The sequence below is a fragment of the Loxodonta africana genome, chromosome 2 (genome assembly GCF_030014295.1).
Source record: "Loxodonta africana isolate mLoxAfr1 chromosome 2, mLoxAfr1.hap2, whole genome shotgun sequence".
Classification (NCBI taxonomy): Eukaryota; Metazoa; Chordata; class Mammalia; order Proboscidea; family Elephantidae; genus Loxodonta; species Loxodonta africana.
The window spans coordinates 196,676,221-196,696,222 of NC_087343.1; the positions used below are offsets into that span (position 1 = coordinate 196,676,221).

Here is a 20,002-nt window from a genome sequence, read left to right on the forward strand (position 1 = left end):
CCACCTCATCTATTCTGCCATGTGCCAGGCCTGTATTACAGAGACAGGGCAGACACATCCCTTCCTGGAGCTCCCAGGCTCGCTGGCCACACACGCTGCTTTGTACAAGAACATCAAATGTGGAAGAAACCCTAGGGTTCTGGGAATGGGTCAGCTCTGCAGTGCAATGAGCTCCCTCGCCACTAGGTGGAGAATGCTCCTTTTCTGCAGGGCAGAGTAAATGGGCCTGGGGGCCCTACCGTTTTATTTAATGCTGAAGAAAATAGAGAGTACCTGGGTGGCAAAAGGAGCCCTGGTGTAATGGTTAAGTGCTAGGCTGCTAACTGAAAGATTGGCGGTTCAAACCCACCCAACGGCTCCACAGGAGAAAGACGTGGCAATCTGCTTCCGTAGAGATTAAAAAAAAAACCTTATGGGGCAGTTCTACTCTGTCATGTGAGGTCCCTACAAGTCAAAATTGACTCAAGAGCACCTAACAACAGCAACCTGGGTGACACAATTAGTTAACACACTCGGCTACTAACCAAAACGAAGGCAGTTCAAATCTACCCAGAGGCACCTTGGAAGAAAGGCCTGGTAATCTACTTCTGAAAAAGCAGCTATTGAAGAATCATATGGAGCGTAATAGTACTCTGACACGAACGGGGTCACCAAGTCAGAATCAACTCCACAGCATCTGGTGGTGGTGACCACAATACGCAGAGTATAAAGATCTCTTAATAAATACAAACTTCATAATGAAAACAGGGAAAGAGAACAGGTGACTTTTCCAAGCTCCTGTATTTGATATTTCATTTAACCGTTAAGACAACCAGAAAAGGCTCGATTTCACAGGAGAAGCAAATACAAAGAGGGACAAAGTCTTGCAGCGCTTACACAACCAAGAAGTAGCAGTGGAGAGGTTGGACTCCAGATCCAGCTAGCACCAGAGCCCTCTACTGCACCCGCCACGCTCCTGATTCTTTCTCAGCACCTCTGCTGCCGGTACTTCCTAGGCCAACTCACCTTTCCCTCAGGGATTTCCCTTCAAGAGGACACCTCTTTTTGAGGGCTGTAATTTAGTCACCTGCTTGGGAGCACACGTGCTGTCTTGCCTGCTCATCAGCCTTTCTTTTTTTCCTTTAGGAAAGGAACATCTCTGATCCATTCCTAGATCCTGTGGCTCTGAAAGACTGACCCCAGTCCCTGATTCCAGGGTGAGCAAATGACCCAGGCCTGGGCAATCAGAATCAAAAGTCTGGAGCTGCTAGTGGCCATCTTTGCCACTACATAAGGATGGTCTGCCTGAAAATTAAGCCAAAATAGGAAAGCAGAGCTGAGAAATAGGAAGACAGATTTCTTATGAGTACCTGTATCCAGCCATGCCTGAAGCTGGTACCTCCAGGACATTTAGTTACATGAGTCAAGAAATTCCCTTTTTCCTTAAGTGAGTTGAAGTTGTGCATCTGTCACTTACAATTAAAAGAGTTCTGCCTGATACATGCTCCAGCTCCCCTTGTCAACCTGGAGACCTCCACTCATCCTGAGAAGGCCGTTGACCCCCATGGCTGAGTTGGCTGCCCTCCTTTTGTGCTCCTTTCTACCATGGTACTCAATATGCTGTGTTAAAATGATGTGTTTGAGTCCCTGTACCTTAGACTAAAAGCTCTTTGATAGTAGGAGCTGGGTCTTATTCATTTTACCGGGTCTCTGGGTGCCGTAGGTGCATAGGACTGTGATCATGTTTTAATGACTGCTGAGTGATTGAATGCATCCCTGGTGGTGCAGTGGTTAAGAGCTCAGCTTCTAACCAAAAGATGGGCAGTTCGAATCCACCAGCCACTCTTTGGAAACCCTATGGGGCAGTTCTACTCTGTCCTATAGGGTCACTATGAGTTGGAATCAACTCAACAGCAACAGATTGGTTGGTTGGGTAGTGATTGAATAAGTTGACAGATAAATGCATAAAAGTGAGTGTGGGCTGGTAAGGACCATTGTTGGGATTTCACAGGTAAGATTTCTTAAAGGAGATAAGCCTCCAGTGATTATGCAAGTCAAAGGAGCCAAGGTGGTGTGGTGCGGGAAGGTTAGTGAAAAGACCAGGAGCTGGGTTGTGGGGGCTGGGGCAAATTGTTCCAATAATGGTCGCTAATGAGTCTGGCCTCCCTATGTTCATGCCCTTTGCAATGCCACTGCTGCTCCTCCCATCAAGATGTGGAGTCCATTTCCCAACCCCTTAAATCTGGACTGCCCTTGCAACATGCTTTGACCGGAGAATGTGGTGAAGTGTTATTGCATGACATCTACAGCTAGGCTAAGACGTAAGAGGCCTCGCAGATTCCACCGCTGCCACTGTAAAAGGAAGCCTGGGCTCTACTACGTGGAGAAAGGAGCCAACCACCAGTTCCGTACATGTGAAGGAGGCCATCTTAAACTCTCCCGCGCAGCCAAGTCACCAGCACAAGTGACCCCAGGAGAGACCAGCAGAAGACCAGCCAAGCTGAGCCCAGATAATCCACAGAATCACGAGAAAAAATAAACTGTTTTAAGTCACCAAGTTTTGGATGGTTTGTTACGTAGTAAAGGCTCACAGAGTCACTGGATGTAATAAATATGGGTCGTTTCCTCCTCCAGGTATCTATTTATCTTTCTTCCTATAATAGGATTTTTCTTGAGCAACCCCACCCTCAATTCATGTGGTCTGGGTGGGGCTAACCTCCACTCTCTGGGGCCTTTGTTAGAACTATTGGAAAGAAGTTGTTAAATGAAAAGGTATTGAGCCCAGAGCTGTTACTGTTGGTGGCCTTCTTTGTTGCCTTTTGGGAATCATCTGCTTAAGAATGGAGACACAGGGAAAAAAGCAGAAGAGAATGAGTCTTGACCTCATTGTTAGAAACACCACCCCCTCCCCTCCACCAGGATCCAGCTGTTCCTGAAGCCTGGCCCTCCCCTGGACTTTTCAGTTACATCACCCAGTAAACAAAAAAAAAAAACCCAGTGCCATCGAGTCGATTCCGACTCATGGTGACCCTATAGGACAGAGTAGAACTGCGCGATAGAGTTTCCAAGGAGCGCCTGGCAGATTCGAACCGCCGACTTTTTGGTTAGCAGCCGTAGCATTTGACCACTATGCCACCAGGGTTTCCGCATGACCCAATAGATTCACTATTTTATTTAAGCCCATTTGAGTTGGGATATCTGTTACTTGCAACTAAATGAGGATGCTCACTGGGAGTCTAGGAGTTTGATAGGGGCTGGGCAGTTCCTGGGTAGAGGAGTGTTAGAGTAAGGAAGAGGAGAGGGCCCCTGGGGAGTACGGAAAAGGGAATTAACTTTCCCTCAGTCCCTACCATATGCCAAGGCCCTGGAAATGTGGAGATGAAAGAGACACAATCTCTCTCCTCTAGGACCTCAGGTACCAATGATTCATTATAACCCTGATCAAGTGCTGTAAAGGAAAACACCAGTGCCAAAAGCATGCAACTGAAGGACTGCACCTAGCCTGGAGGTGGGGCAGGTAAGGTCCTGGAGGAAATGAAGTGACATTTGAGTCTTGAAGGCTGAGTAGGAATTAGCCAACAAGGAGGAGGGAGAAAAGAGGAGAGGGATGTTCCAGGCAGAGGGAACAGCATGTGCCATAGCCTTGAGGCAGAACAAGACTTTGTTCGGCATCTTGAAGTAGGGGGGGTGTGCCACCAGGTAAGGAGAGAGGTTGGCAGGAGCCAGATCCTGAGAACATACCATCCTATCAGCCAGCATTTTCAGTGGCAAACAACAGAAATAGACTTCAGCTGGTTTAAGTGCATGGAACCACCAAGCACTTAAAGTGTCAGAGAACTATGTTTGGGCTACGTAACCAGGTCCTACCCAAATCACATCACAGAGCTGGTGCAGGAAGGAAATCACCATTGTCTCTGCCAACACCAAGCACTAGAGACTGCCATTAGCCCAGACACTGGACATGGCCCCCAGTACTACTGCCTTGTGCCCCAGGAGCTCATTATTGTTACCATAGGCATAGCCCCCCACCAGTAAACATTCCTCTTGGTCCTCCCAACCCCCACTCCTGGAGATCACTGTCTCTCTGGAGTGGGTACCATTGATGGGCAGTGCCTAGACCTTAGCTAAGGAGTCCCTGGGTGGTACAAATGGTTAAGCGCTGGACTACTAACCTAAAGGTTAGCTTTTCAAACCCACTCAGAGACACTGTAGAAGTAAAGCCTGGTGATCTGCTTCCGAAAAGTCACTGTCTTGAAAACTCTATGGAGCAGCTCTGCTCTGCACACCGTGAGTTAGGGTCGCCATGAGTTGGAATCAACTCATGGCAGCTGACAACAGGCCTTAGCTGGAAGATAAACTAAGGGAGGGAATAGTTAGCATTTTCAGATTCTACCATGGAAGGTGAGTTCTGCCACATAAAATGGGCTATTCCCCAAACCTAGAAAAAGGTTCAGATGACAAACATTCCCTCTATAGGGCAAGGCCAGGGTAAGATTTGGTCTTGTGGTGGTTCTAAAATATGTTCACAATTTTTTTTAGTTATCACTCCTTCCAAGAAGTCAGGTTTAAAAAGTTGAATTGTCAAAATTGTGTGATAGATACATTTGCAATGACAAAAAAAAAAAAAGAGTAGCTACCAAAGCTGTTTATGTACAATCAAAAACCTCATAGAATTTGGTTTCTTGGTTTGGAGGTTTAAGGTCATGGTTTCATGGAACATTTCAGTTAATTGGTCTAATAACATGTTTAGTGCTTCTTCTGTTCTACCTCCCCCTTGCCTAATGCCTGAGGTCTTAAAAGCTTACCAATTGGCCATCCAAGGCACAACAGTTGGTCTCTATTTGCCTGGAGCAACAGAGGAAGAAGAAGAGTCAGGAATAGAAGGATATGGAAAGTGTGGCTAATTGCCTCCATGAACAACTGCCTCCTTTGCCATGAGACCAGAGGTACTAGATGGTACCCAGCTATCATTACTGAACATTTTGATCAAAGATTCTATAGAAGAATCCTGATCAAAAGCAGGAGAATGCAGGACAGAATTTCAAATTCTCGTGAACTCCAGACTTCCTGGAGCCATGAAGGTTGGCTGAACCCTGAAACTATCGCCCTGAGATAATCTTTAAACCTTAAACCAAAAATATCCCTTGAAGTCTTCTTAAAACCAAACAATAGTTTAGCTTAACTAGTAAAAAAAAAATGTCTACCTTGAGTATTAGGCTCTTTTAAGAACTATCCATTTGGAATCAAGTTGACAACAGCAACTCAAAAGATTAGATTGTAAACATAAGGGACAGTGGTTTATGTTAATTGAGGAGGAACAACTCAGAAAAGGAGGGTGAAAATGGTTGCAAAACTCAAAGAATGTAATCAGTGTCACTAAATGGTACATGTAGAAACTGTTGAATTGGGTGTATTTTTGCTGTGTATATTCTCAACAACAACAAAAAAAAGTAAAATTAAAAACAAAATAAAGAAGTCAAGCTTAATTCCCCTCCCCTTGAGTTTGGGCTGTAATTAGTTGACTCGCTTCTAACTAATAGAAAGAGGTGAAAATAAAGTGTGACTTCTGAGGGTAAGTCATAATGGGTCATTGCAGCTCAGTCTTACTCTCTTCTTGGATCACTTGCTCGGAGGGAAGCCACTTGATATGCCACAAAGACACTCAAGCAGCCCTATGGAAAGGCTCATGTGGAAGAAACAGAGGGCTCCGGCAGCACCAGCGAGAATCTGAGGCCTCCTGCCACTAACCGTACGAGTGAACCATCCTGGAAGCGGATCTTCCAGCCCCCGTCAAGCCTTTAGGTGACTGAAGTCCCGACTGACATCTTGACTACATGAGAGACCTTGAGCCATAGTCAGACAGCCTGTGGAAACTATGAGATAATTAATGTTATTTTAAGCCACCAAAGTGTGGGATAATTTGTTACTTTGCAGCAATAGATAACTAACATTGGTCTTTATCCTAAAAGCAGTGGAAAACCATTAAAGGGTTTTAAGCAAAGAGAAGATGACATAATGAATTTGCTGACATGTAAAAGATGAGTTTTATGGCCAAAGAGCCAACAGATAGTAAGGGCACAAAGGAGGAAGGAGTCAGTTTTACTGGACAGGACATTTATTAGGACACTTTTATGTATGTTGTTGTTGTTATTGGGCACCACTGAGTTGATTTTTGACTCATAGTGAAGCAACCCCATGTGACAGAGTAGAACTGCCCCATAAGGTTTGCTAGGCTGTAGTCTATATGGAAGAAGATCACCAGGTCTTTCTCCTACAGAGGCGTTGGTGGATTTGAGCCACCAATCGTTTGGTTAGTAGGTGAGCATATTACCATTGTGCCATCAGGCCACCATCTTTTATGTATAAAAGGTAAAAATATAAACAGGTCCAATTGTTGTTGTTAGGTGCTGTCGAGTTGATTCCCATTCATAACAATCCCATGCACAAGAAAATGAAACACTGCCCGGTCCTGCACCATCCTCACAATTGTTACGCTTGAGCCCATTGTTGCAGCCACTGTGTCAATTCATCTCATTGAGGGTCTTCCTCTTTTTTGCTGACCCTCTACCAAACATACTGTCCTTCTCCAGGGACTGATTCCTCCTGATAACATGTCTAAAGTATGTGAGACGTAGTCTCATCATTCTTGCTTCCAAGGAGCATTCTGGCTGTATTTCTTCCAAGACAGATTTGTTCATTCTTTTGGCAGTCCATGGTATACTCAATATTCTTCACCAACACCATAATTCAAAGGCATCAATTCTTCTTCGGTCTTCCTTATTCATTGTCCAGCTTTCACATGTATGTGAGGCTATTGAAAACACCATGGCTTGATTCAGGTGCACCTTAGTCTTCAAGGTGACATCTTTGCTTTTGAATACTTTAAGGTCTTTTGCAGCAGCTTTGCCCAATGCAATGCGTCCTTTGATTTCTTGACTGCTACTTCCAAGTAAAATGAAATCCTTGACAATTTCAATCTTTTTTTCTCTGTTTATCATGATGCTGCTTATTGGTTCAGTTGTGAGGATTTTTGTTTTCTTTATGTTGAGGTGTAATCCATACTGAAGGCTGTGATCTTTGGTTTTCATCAGTAAGTGCTTCAAGTCCTCCTCACTTTCAGCAAGTAAGGTTGTGTCAGCTGCATAACGCAGGTTGTTAATAAGTTTTCCTCCAATCCTGATGTTCTGTTCTTCTTCATATAGTACAGCTTCTCTGATTATTTGCTCAGCATGCAGATTGAATAAGTATGGTGAAAGGATACAACCCTGACACACACCTTTCCTGACTTTAAACTATGCAGTATCCCCCTGTTCTGTTCCAACAAATGCCTCTTGATCTATGTAGAGTTTCCTCATGAGCACAATTAAGTGTTCTGGAATTCCATTCTTCGCAATGTTACCCATAATTTGTTATGATCCACATAGTATCCATATGCCTACAAGGAAGACCAGTTAATACAGCTATTATTCAAATTTACACACCAACCACTAAGGCCAAAGATGAAGAAATGGAAGGTTTTTGCCAACTTCTGCAGTCTGAAATTGATCGAACTTGCAATCAGGATGCATTGATAATTACTGGTGATTGGAATGCAAAAGTTGGAAACAAAGAAGAAAGATCAGTATTTGGAAAATATGGCCTTGGTGATAGAAACAACGCCAGTGATCACATGATAGGATTTTGCAAGACCAACCACTTCTTCATTGCAAATACCTTTTCTCAATAACGTAAATAGCAACTATACACGTGGATCTCACCAGATGGAATACACAGGAATCAAATTGACTACATCTGTGGAAAAAGAGAATGGAGAAGCTCAATATCATCAGTCAGAACAAGGCTAGGGGTCAACTGCAGAACAGACCATCAATTGCTCATGTGCAAGTTCAAGTTGAAACTGAAGAAAATTAGAACAAGTCCACGAGAGCCAAAGTACAACCTTGAGTATATCCCACCTAAATTTAGAAACCATTCTCAAGAACAGGTTTGACACACTGAACGCTAATGACCAAAGACCAGACAAGTTGTGTGATGACATCAAGGACATCATACACGAAGAAAGCAAAAGGTCGTTAAAAAGACAGGAAAGAAAAAAAGACCAAAATGGATGTCAGAAGAGACTCTGAACCTTGCTCTTGAACATCAAGTAGCTAAGGCAAATGGAAGAAATGATGAAGTAAAAGAGCTGAACAGAAGATTTCAAAGGGTGGCTCGAGAAGACAAAGTAAAGTATTACAATGAAATGTGCAAAGACCTGGAGTTAGAAAACCAAAAGAGAAGAACACGTTCTGCCTTTCTCAAGCTGAAAGAACTGAAGGAAGATTTCAAGCCTTGAGTTGCAATATCAAAGGATTCTACAGGGAAAATATTAAACAACACAGAAAGCATCAAAAGAAGATGAAAGGAATATATACAGTCACTATACCAAAAAGAATTGGTGGACGTTCAGCCATTTCAGGAGCTAACATATGATCAGGAACCTATGAAGAAAGAAGTCTAAGCTGTATTGAAGGCATTGGTGAAAAACAAGGCTCCAGGAATTGACAGAATACCAACTGAGATGTTTCAACAAATGGATGCAGCACTGGAAGTGCTCACTCGTCTATGCCAGAAAATTTGGAAGACAGCTACCTGGCCAACCAACTGGAAGAGATCCATATTTATGTATATTCCAAAGAAAGGTGATCCAACTGAATCCAGAAATTATCCAACAGTATCATTAATATCACATGCAAGCAAAATTTTGCTGAAGATCATTCAAAAGCGCTTGGAGCAGTACATCGACAGGGAACTGCCAGAAATTCAAGCCGGATTTAGAAGAGAAAGTAGAACCAGAGATATCATTGCTGATGTCAGATGGATCCTGGCTGAAAGCAGAGAATACCAGAAAGATGTTTACCTGTGTTTTATTGACTATGTAGAGGCATTCGACTGTGTGGATCATAACAAATTATAGACAACACTGGGAAGTCACATTAGCTTAAGAAAAAATAATTCTTAGGTACTTGAATAGACATTTCACCAAAGAAGATATACAAACGCCCAACAGCCACATGAAAAGATGCTCAGCATCATTAGCCATTAGATAGATGCAAATCAAAGCACAACAAGAGAAAACAATAATAATAAAAAAACACGAGATATCACTTCACTCCCACTACCCTTGCCATCAAGTCGATTCCGACTCATAGCAACACTATAGGACAGAGTAGAACTGCCTCCTAGAGTTTCTAAGTGGTGCCTGGTGGATTTAAACTGCCGACCTTTTGGTTAGCAAGCTGTAGCACTTAACCACTATACCACCAAGGTTTCCTCACTTCCACCAGGATAGCTAAAATAGAAAACATCAAATATTGGCGAGGATGTGGAGAGACTTGAACCCTTATCCACTGCTGGTAAGAATGTAAAACTATACAGCCATTGTGGAAAACACCTTGGCTGTTCCTCAAAAAGTTAAGCATAGGACTACCATGGTGTTGTTGTTAGCTGTTGGTCGAGTCAGCTCCAACTCCTCACAACCTTATGTATAACAGAATAAAAATTTGCCTGTGCCATCCTCACAATTTTGGTGTGTTTGAGAACATTGTTGCAGCTATTGTGTCAATCTGTGTCACGGAGAGTTTCCCTCATTTTTGCTGACCCTCTCCTTTGCCAAACATGATGTCCTTTTCTAGCAATTGGCCTTTCTTGATGATGTGTCCAAAGTAAGCAAGACGAAGTCTTGCCACCCTCACTTCTAAGGAGCATTTTGTTGTGCCTTCTCCAAGACTAACTTGTTCCTTCTTCTGTAGTCTACAGTATATTCAGTATTCTTCGCCAACACCACAATTCAAATGCATCAATTCTTCTTCGATCTTCCTTTTTCATTGTTGGTTTTCACATGCATATGAGGTGATTGAAATGGCCATGGCTTGGGTTAGGTGCACCTTAGTCCTCAAAGTGACATCTTAGCTTTTTAAGAACTATACCATATGACCCAGCAATTCCACACATAGGTATACACCCAAGAGACTGGAAAGCAGTGATGCAAACAGATACCTGTACACCAGTGTTCACTGCAGCACTATCCCCGATAGCCAAAAGATGGAAATAATCCAAATGTCCATCAACAGATGAACAGATGAACAAAATGTAGTATATACATACAATGGAATATTACTCAGTCATAAAGAGCAATGAAGTCCTGATAAATGCTACAACATGAATGAACTTTGAAAACATTATGCTCAGTGAAATAAGTCCATCACAAAAGGACAAATATTGTATGATCTCACTTATATGAAATATCTAATATATAGACACCAAAGTTTTATTAGTGGTAACCAGGGGCAGGAAGAGGAGCCATTGTTTAGGAAGCAATGAGTATCTGTTTACGGTGATAGAAAATTTGGCAATAATTATTGCTAATGGTGGCACAGCATGACTGAAGTAATTGTTTTCACTTAATTGCACACATGAAAAACGTTGAATTGGCAAATATTGTGTTATATATATTTTTATAACAATAAGTAATAATAATAATTCTTTGGCTCACATGAATGAAATGTTCCAAGAGATAATATTAGCTTCAGGCATGGCTGGATCCAGGCGCTCTCACTCCATCTCTTGGCTCTATTGTTCCCTGCGTACTGGCTTCATTCACAGGTGGGCTCTCCCAAGCAGCTCTAGACCTCCACATTCACAACTCAATAACCTCTGAGAGTTTTAAGTTTCCCATTAGTTCCATAAAAGGCCCAGACTGGCTCTCATTGGCCCTGTTTGGGACATGTGTTCACCACTGATCCCATCTCAGTGGCTCAGGGCATGGAATATTCTCATTAGCCAGATCTGCAGCACACGCCCATCACAAGAGCCAGGGAGAGGAGCTGGCTCCACCCAAACCCTGTAGACTTGGAGTTGGGAAGGGCCAGGGCGTCAAAGGAAAACCGAGGGACTCTTACCAAAGAGGGGAACAGGATTCAGATGTCTAGTTCAGGGTGGTCAGGCAGGTTTTAGAAAAGAGGCAGTACTTGAAGGGAGTTCAGAAAGCTGAACGGCAGGCATCTGGTGGGATGGCTTCAGGAAGGGGAGGAGGGCCAGGCAGGGCAGAGGAAGGACACTCTGGGCAACAGGAGCAGCATGTGCAAAGGCACCAGGAAGCAGTTGGGCACAGCTGGGACAGCCTACCTCGAGCTCTGTGCAGCTGGAAAGCAGAGCAGGGGGCTCTGTAGAGAACAGAGATGGGACAAGAAAGAGCAGCAGAGGCTAGTCTTGAAGGGCCCTGAATGGCAGGATGAAGAGCTGGGGTGGGATGGGGACACCTGTAGCCGTCGAGTTGATTCTCATAGCGACCCTATAGGACAGAGTAGAACTGCCTCATAGGCTTTCCAAGGCTGTAAATCTTTACGGAAGCAGACTGCCACATCTTCCTCTTGCAGAGCAGCTGGTGGGTTTGAACCGTCAGCCTTTTGGTTAGCAGCCAAGTGCTTAACCACTGCACCACCAAGGCTCCTTGGGAAGGGGATGGAGGTTTGTTAAAGCTGAAAGAGGAGTGATTTGGTTAGATCTGCATTTTAAAGAAGTCAGGTAGCTCAGTGGTAGAATTCTCCCCTTCCATGCAGGGGACCTGGGTTTGATTCCTGACCAACACACTTCCTGCACAGCCACCACCTGCTCCTTAGTGGAGGCTTGCATCGACATGGAATGATGCTGAATAAGTTTAAACAAAGCTTATAGACTAGGAAGAAAGGCCTGACAATCTACTTCTGAAAATCAGCCAATGAAAACCCTATTGGACCAAAATGATCTGATTTGCAACCAATCCCGGGTACGGCACAGGACCTGGCAACATTTTGTTCCATTGTGCATGTTGTCACTGTGAGTCAGGGGCCAACTTAATGGCTGCTAACAACAACAACAATGAGGAGATCGGTGATGCCTGCCCAATGCTCAGTCACTGCTTCTTCGTTTTAACAGACCCTGGTTGTGTTAGGGGAAGAGAGTGTGTCCACCAGAATGAATACCCTTCTCAGCCTCCTTTGCAGCTAGAGGTGGCCGTGTGTCCCAGTTCTGGCCAAGGAGATGAAAGCAGGAGTTGTTGGGTGCAGACCCAACTCTTTGTGGCTTCTTCCTGCCTGATCACATATGTGACGGCAGGAGCTGAAGCCATCATCTTGCAACCATGAGGGAAAGAAAGGTCTAGAAAACTGAAGAGATCTCAACCTTGACTTCAGACACACCTTCACCCACCTCCAGACTTGGTGCTAAGTGAGGGATGAATAAAACCCTGTTTTATTTAAGCCTTCATCATTTAGGTTTTCTGTTATTTATGACCAAACAAAATCCTACGTGGTACGGGAGAGATAGGTGTAATCCTCTCTGGGGCTTGTTACTACTTCCTTTGAGACCAAAAAGAAAAACCAGACCTGTTGCTGTCGAGTTGATTCTGACTTATAGCGACCCTACAGGACAGAGTAGAACTGCCCTCTGGTGTTTCCAAGGAGCACCTGGTGGATTTGAACTGCCAAACTTTTGGTTAGCAGCTGTAGCTCTTAACCACTATGCCACCAGGGTTTCCCCTTTCAGAACACTGTCCCCCCTAACCCTTCTTGCCCAGTCTGTTACTACTTCCCAGCTGCCCAGCTCACTCAGCCCCTATCCCCTGCTCCAAACAAATACGCATGTCAAGATCCAGTGGGTGAGAGGTCTGTATGCCCAAATCTAGAGAGAACTGGGCCTGGCCAACCCTGAAAGCCTCTAGATGCCCCCTGTCCTAATAAGCCAGGACATGGGCCCACAGTATCTGGTACCAGTGGATGAGGGGTACCAAAAGTACTACTGAGGCTTTGGGAACCACCAGAACTAGCCTAGACAGAGCTTAAATTCTCCCTAGCCCACTCCCCTTCATCCAGCTTGGTCCAAGGGGCCTCCACAGTGCTCTTCCAGGATGCCAACATCAGCACCAGGCTCCCTGCCTCCATCACAATGCCCTGGGTAACCTGCAACTCATGGCTTTGTTGTCTCCAGAGTGGAAGCTGAACAAAGATGTACTCAGAACCAAGGGCAGATGGGGAGTGAGGAAATATGAGGGCTAGGGGAGGGGCCCTCACAGTCCCTCTCTCTTGGCCCCAGGGGTGTGTTGCTCAGTGACCCCATGCCTTTGGGTAGATCCTGGGCTTCTAATTGCTGTTTGCCAGGCATTGTGCTGTACATACCTCATCATACTGCATCCTCATGGAAGCAATATTATTATCTCCATTTTACAGAAAATGAAACTGAGGCTTGGGGATATGCAATTTGTCCAAGGTCACAAAGCCAGCTAGTTTTCAGGATTCAAACTCAGGTTTGTCTTTTAAAACCCAACCTGTAACCACTCAATTGCTGTCAGTCTTACCTCCATTCTGCCTTCCCAAGCCAGTTCTCCTTGGAACCTGGGGAAGAAGCCAGGGCAGAGAAGGGGCTGGAGAAAATGGTAAAATAAAGATGGTTACTTCTCAGTAGTGGGTGGATGGCATTATTCTGTGTACTTTTTCTATATTTTTAAAATTTCTCAAAATAAAGTTGTTTTGAAAGAAAGGAGTAGACCAACAAGGCTGGCATTAATCCAAAAAACACAAAATAATAAATGTTGGAGAGGCTGTGGAGCAACTGGAACACTTCTACACTGCTGGTGGGAATGTAAAATGGTACAACCACTTTGGAAATCAATTTGGTGCTTCCTTAAAAAACTAGAAAGAGCTACTATATGATCCAGCAATTCCACTCCTTGGAATATATACTAGAGAAATAAGAGCCTTTACATGAACAGATATATGCACACCCATGTTCATTGCAGCACTGTTTACAATAGCAAAAAGGTGAAAGCAACCAAGGTGCCCATCAACAGATGAATGGATAAATTATGGCATATTCACACAATGGAATACTACGCATCGATAAAGAACAATGATGAATCCATGAAATATTTCATAACATGGAGGAATCTGGAAGGCATTATGCTGAGTGAAATTAGTCAAAAACAGGATAAATATTGTATGAGACCACTCTTATAAGAACTCAAGAAATAGTTTAAACAGAGAAGAAAATATTCTTTGATGGTTGTGAGAGTGGGGAGGGAGGGAGGGAGAGGGTATTCACTAATTGGATAGTAGACAAGAAGTAATTTATGCGAAGGGAAAGACAACACACAGTACAGGAGATGTCAGCACAACTGGACTAAACCAAAAGCAAAGAAGTTTTCTGAATAAACCGAATGCTTCGACTGCCAGAGCAGCAGGGGTGGGGGTTTGGACCATGGTTTCAGGGGACATCTAGGTCAATTGGCATAATGAAATCTATTAAGGAAACATTCCGTATCCCTCTTTGGTGAGTGGCGTCTGGGGTCTTAAACGCTAGCAAGTGGCCATCTAAGATGCATCAGTTGGTCTCGACCCACCTGGAGCAAAGGAGTATGAAGAACACCAAGTACACAAGGTAATTATGAGCCCAGGAGACAGAAAGGGCCACATAAACCAGAGACTCCATCAGCCTGAGACCAGAAGAACTAGATGGTGCCCGGCTACAACCAATGACTGCTCTGACAGGGAACACAACAGAGAATCCCTGGAGGAGCAGGAGAGCAGTGGAATGCAGACCCCAAATTCTCACAATAAGACCAGACTTAATGGTCTGACTGAGACTAGAAGGACCCAGGAGGTCATGGTCCCCAGACCTCCTGTTAGCCCAAGACAGGAACCATTCCCAAAGCCAACTCTTCAGACAGGGATTGGACTGGACTGTAAGACAGAAAATGATACTGGTGAGGAGTGAGCCTCTTGGATCAAGTAGGCATTTGAGACTATGTGGGCAGCTCCTGTCTGGAGGGTAGATGAGAAGGCAGAGGGGGAGAGAAGCTGGCTGAATGGGCATGACAATAGAGGGCGGAGAGAAGGAATGTGCTGTCTCATAAGGGGAAGAGCAACTAAGAGTATATAGCAAGGTGTATATAAATTTTTGTATGACAGACTGACTTGATTTGTCAACTTTCACTTAAAGCACAATAAAAATTTTAAAAAAGAAAGAAGTGGAGGAAAGAAGAAAAGAAAGAAACTGGAGTGGGTCAGAGGATGGGGCCAGGGCTAGGGCCAGGCCTGCGCTGGGCTGGAGTGGGGCCTGAACAAGGGCCCGGCTGGCCAGCAGCAGTCCTGCCGCACAAGAACCTCAGTGTTCCCTGGGCCTGGCCCGGCTGCCATCCAAGAGCAACACCATTGGCACCAGGCAACGTCTCCCGCTCCCCCTTGACTCTACTCCCAGGCAGGTAGGGGGTAGGGCCTACCCTCAGGAGTCCCTCTCCGCCCAGCCCGGCACTCCAGGAGCCCAGAGTCTATACACTCCTGCCCATTACTTCATGGGTACTTTGTGCAGAGTGGTGCCCAGCCCAGGCCCCACACACACTCGCCTTCAGGTGAATCTCTAACTTCCCAGGCCACAGTTGGAGATAGAGACAGAAAGTGGACTGAAGTGGTAGCATCAATGATTCCAGCTCTGTGGCGGGTCACCCTGGGCTCTTCCTCCGGGTCCCAAAAGGCCAGGGTTTGAGTCCCAGTTCTGCTGCTTGCTCACTATGTGACCACAGACAAGTCACTCCACCTGCCCAAGCTTCTGCTTCCTCACCTGCAAAATGGAGCTAAGGATTCCCACACCATTTGGCTTGGTGGAAGGATCAAAGGGTATATTTCATGTTCAATTCTCAGTATGGTGCCCGGCACAGTGGGAGCTCAGCCAAGGTGAGGACTTCTTTCCCACTTCCTGTTCTGGTGAAACCCATTCTCATCTGTGGAAACCCATTCCCATCTGTTAACGCATTCATTTCCCCCAAGACTCTGAGAAAGAAGCATGACTGTGCCCATTTTCTGGATGGAGAAACGGAGGCAGGAGCAGGCCAGAGAATCTAAGGATAGCTGGCCCCGGATCCCCTGCTAGATGAGGGGAAGTGGTGTGTGTGTGTGTGTGTTTGAAAGTCTTTGAGAGAGAGATCGCATATGTGACTGGTGAGAGATGGTATGTCTGCAACAGAGTAAGAGAGAGACAGCCTTGGAAGCCTCCCTCAGCACTGTAATGGTTTGTTTGTCCACCTCTCCCCACTACAAAGTCAGCAGCTCCTTAAGGGGTAGAGGCGGGGTCTGAATCACTGCTCCATCTCCAGGATTTATACTGGGCATGCCACATAACGAACCACCAATAAATACTCAGCCAATGAATGAGTGAATGAATGATGCCCTTGTGAAATGAGATTGTGAATGTGAAAGGGAGGAGGTGCCCTGACAAGGGACATGGGGAACACCACTGCACAGGGTCCTAGGAGCAGGAGTTGCCAATCTGGGGGACTTGGGCACCTCAGGAGACAGAGAAATTGCCTGAACTGGGCTATGAAAGCTTTTTGTTTGCCTTTGGCTCAAGTAAACCCAGGAAATATCCTGGAGGTTGAGAGAAAGCTGAGTTGGGTCCAGCTCCTGCCAGCAGCCCACCCTGGCCCCAACAACCACATTGACCAAGGGGAGCTAAGCCTCTCCAGCAGCCCCAGGGGTCTGGCTAGATGCCCTCTGGCACCCCCGGGGCCTGGTGCCTCATCCTTCCTGGGCACTCGAGCAAGGTTGGGATGAGGAGAACCATGAAAGCTGTTCTTGAAAAATAGCCAGTTATTTTCTGGTTTACATTGGGAGCTCTGGTGGCACAGTGGTTAAGCGCTAGGCTGCTAACCGAAAAAAACCGAAAGTTTTGTTCAAACCCACCTTTTTGCTCTGCGGGAGAGAAATGCGGCAGTCTGGAAGCCCTGGCCAGCAATTCTACTCATCTTGTAGGATAGCTATGAGCAACAGGTTTGGCTTGGGTTTATCTTTGGGAGGGGACCATTCTTTTGTTTGAGAACGGGAAAAAACAAATTGCTTTAATTATTTTGATTTTGCAAAGGTAAAACTGCCATTCCATTGAGAATGAGGGTGGAAAGAGCTATACTCCTCTGCATAATAATGGGGAAGGAAGCCGCTTCTGGAAGGTTATCCACAGGGATAACCAGAGGGGGTCCGAGACCCAGGCTTAAGGATTTCCTTTCTTCTTAAGGAGCCTTCAGAGATGCAGAGGACTTGGGCTTCAGGTGAGGGTGGATGGAGGTCAAAGGTCGGCCAGTCTCCTACTCTGGCCACTGTCTAGCAACTCAGGGGAAAAGGGCTTGCAGGTGAGGTGGGAACTGAGCCAGGTGGGGACAGAACTATTGGGGGGGTTGGCTTGAGGTGAGCCACTGGGGAACCTACTGTGTGCCAGGCACTTGAGATAAAATGGTGAGGTCTGCAGGCACAGTTCCTGCCTTTCAGGAACTTCAACATCATTCACCTATTTACATAATTAATCTTTTAGTTACAATTCTGGCAAGTGTAGTGAAGACAACAGGCCCTGAATAATCACAACTAACATTGCAAAGCAAGCGCTCTGTGCCAGGTAGTGTTCTAAAGGTTTTACACACTGACACGTCTACTCTTTGCACCAATCTCTTGATCTTGGTACTATCCTTATACCCATTTTACTGAGGAGAAAATGAAGGCACACAGATGGAGTAACCTGCCAAAGTCGTGTGTGCTGGTGCTGAGATTTGAGCCCACATGCCTAGCCCCACAGTCTGTGCTCTGGGCCACTTCACTCCTGCTTCTCCAAGTTCACAGGAGAGAAGGCATCTAAAGAGAAGCTGGCAAGCCCAGGGGGCTTCCCTGAGAAGGTGCTGTTTGAGCTAAGACCTAAAGATGAGATGGATCTAACCAAGAGGAGGAAGGACATTGCAGGAAGAGGGAACCGCAGTTGCAAAGGTCCAGGGGTAGGGTGAGAACGAAGAAGAAGTGAATGAAGCCTTCATATGGAGACGGGGCCAAGTCAGGGGAATCTTTATATAAAGAGCTATGGGAAGCCATTGGAATTTTAGAGAAAGTGGTTGATGTACTTGAATTTTAAATATTATTTTGAAAGTTGTGCAGAGAACGAATTGGAGGGGGTGGAAGAAATCGCCTATCCTCTTCACAGCAACTACGCAGAAGACAAAGAGGTCAGGCTGGGCCAAGATCTGCAGAAGGCAGCCGGCCCCGACTGTGGGGTCTTATTCCCCGAGGGCTGAAGAGCAGGGGGTATTGCGGGGTAAGGGACTAGAACTGGGAAGCCTGGCCAGGGGCGAAAGAGGCGGAGTCTGAAGGGACGTGCAGTAGGTCTTGGCGGCCCGGGAGTGGGCTGACCCGGTAGACCGCACAGCTGCCGTCGAGTTCGGGCGCGGGGCCCTGGTGGGCGGGGCGCTCGGCTGCCAGAATTAGGAGGCGGGGCGCTGGCGGTCCGGCGGCCACGCCACTGTCAGGATAGAGCTGTTGCAGGTGGGGCAGATCCCTGGGGGCGGGGCCCTGGGGGCGGGGCTCTGGGCTGCCCGCGGCCACGCCGCTGTCGCGGGTGCATTCCTGGCTCTTCGGCCCGGGGCAGAGAAGCGCCCGGGCTGAGTCTGCGGGCTTCGCCGGGCGTGGGGTCAGGCTGGCCGGAGCCGGGAGCGGAACCGCGGAGACGTCAGGTGAGCCACGACCCTGTGCCAGGAGCGGGACCCCGGAGGCTCGAGGTGAGCGGGGACCCTGTGCAGGTCCAGGCTGCGCTCCCAGCCGCCAGGGGGCGAGCGGCGGCAGGGCCCCGGGGGCTGCCCCTTCCCAGCTCTGCGGACATGGGCGTCCGGTCGGCGGGGGGTGGAGGGGGCAGTAAATCAGTAACCCGCAGCGTACACAGGGCCTTTTGTCCCGCTCCGTCCAAAGAGCACCCTGGCCATGGAGCTGGTTACTCATTGCCCACCCGGGCGAGGGCGGGGGCGAGGGCGAGGGTGAGCCGGCCATCACGGGACCCACCAACCCGCCCCTCCCCCCAAGGTGGCCCTGGAGGACCGTCTGCGCTCCCGGTTTAGGGATGAGAAAGCTGAAGTTCTGAGAGATGCAGTTACTTGCCCAGGGTCCCCGAGCGCGTGAGTGCAGGAGGAAGGAGGAAAACCCGAGCATGCATGATGCCAGAGGTGGGCCCTTGGCCCCTTGTGCCAGCTGCCACCTCTGGTCTGGGAGGGCGGTCACAGGCCATGAGTGAGTCCCACTGAGGGCTCTGGGGTCAGGACAGCTTCGGGGTGGAAATAAAACCCCCGGGGCCTCCCTACCCCACTCCCAACCTAAGCTGTGGACCCAGGGAGCTGCCATCCATGCAGAGCAGAGTGGGGTGAAGGGCTTTGATAGAGAAGGCATTAGTGAGCCTGGGGGGACGGTGGCACAGAGGCAGTGGCATCGGAGCCAGGTGGAGAAGGGCAGAGGTATGGGCTGATGACTTTAGTGGTTCTCAAAGTGGCAGAAGGTGAGGCCAACAAGATTGGCATGAGCAAAAAAGGAGGCCTAGGGTGCTGGATAAACAGTGTGGGCTTGATCCTGCAAGCCACAGGTAGCCATTAAGGGCTTGTAAGCTGAGGGGTGACATGCCAGACTTGAATTTTTGAAAGTCCTGCTGGAAGGTGGAGGCTGAAGAGCTCAGGGAGATGTTGCAAGGGTCCAAGCAAGAGATGACCATGACCTGGCCTGGGTCGGAGCAGAGGAGGTGGGATGGACTGGAGAGAGGTTGAGGAGAACATCTAGGATGTGGGGTGTGGTGGACAGGGTTGATGCCTGGGCTGCTGACTCTGTGAGGACAACCCCGGGAAGGCTCAGTCTGAAGGGGAAGATTATGTCTTTGGCCAGAACAGATTGAGTGTCCCCCATCCCAGTCCCAGAGCTGGATGAGGAGCAGTGGCTGAGGAGAGAGGGTGCAATGGGCTTCCTGGGCAAGATAGATCCAGAGATACCAGTGCACTTGGCTGTTACCCAGCCCCAGGTAACAGCCACTAGGCCTCTGGGGCTACAATGGTCACCCTATTCCCCTGACCTAGCTGAGGCTCTGTTCTGAGTATTCCTTTTGGGGTACAGAGATATCCTGGGTGCAGGAGGGTAACCTGGATGAGGAAAGTGTGTATATCACTCTTGACAAA

The 20,002-nt window shown here is 47.1% G+C and overlaps 1 protein-coding gene across 1 annotated transcript in view; it reads left to right on the top strand.

Annotated features, from left to right (window-relative positions):
* ZNF346 (zinc finger protein 346) overlaps nt 1–4,166 on the top strand; it is a 58,622-nt gene extending 54,456 nt beyond the window's left edge. The window contains exons 8-9 of the transcript XR_010321027.1: nt 1,126–1,196; nt 2,192–4,166. The gene's annotated coding sequence lies outside the window, so the exon portion shown is untranslated. The remainder of the gene's footprint in view (nt 1–1,125; nt 1,197–2,191) is intronic.
* The last annotated feature ends 15,836 nt before the right edge of the window (nt 4,167–20,002 follow it).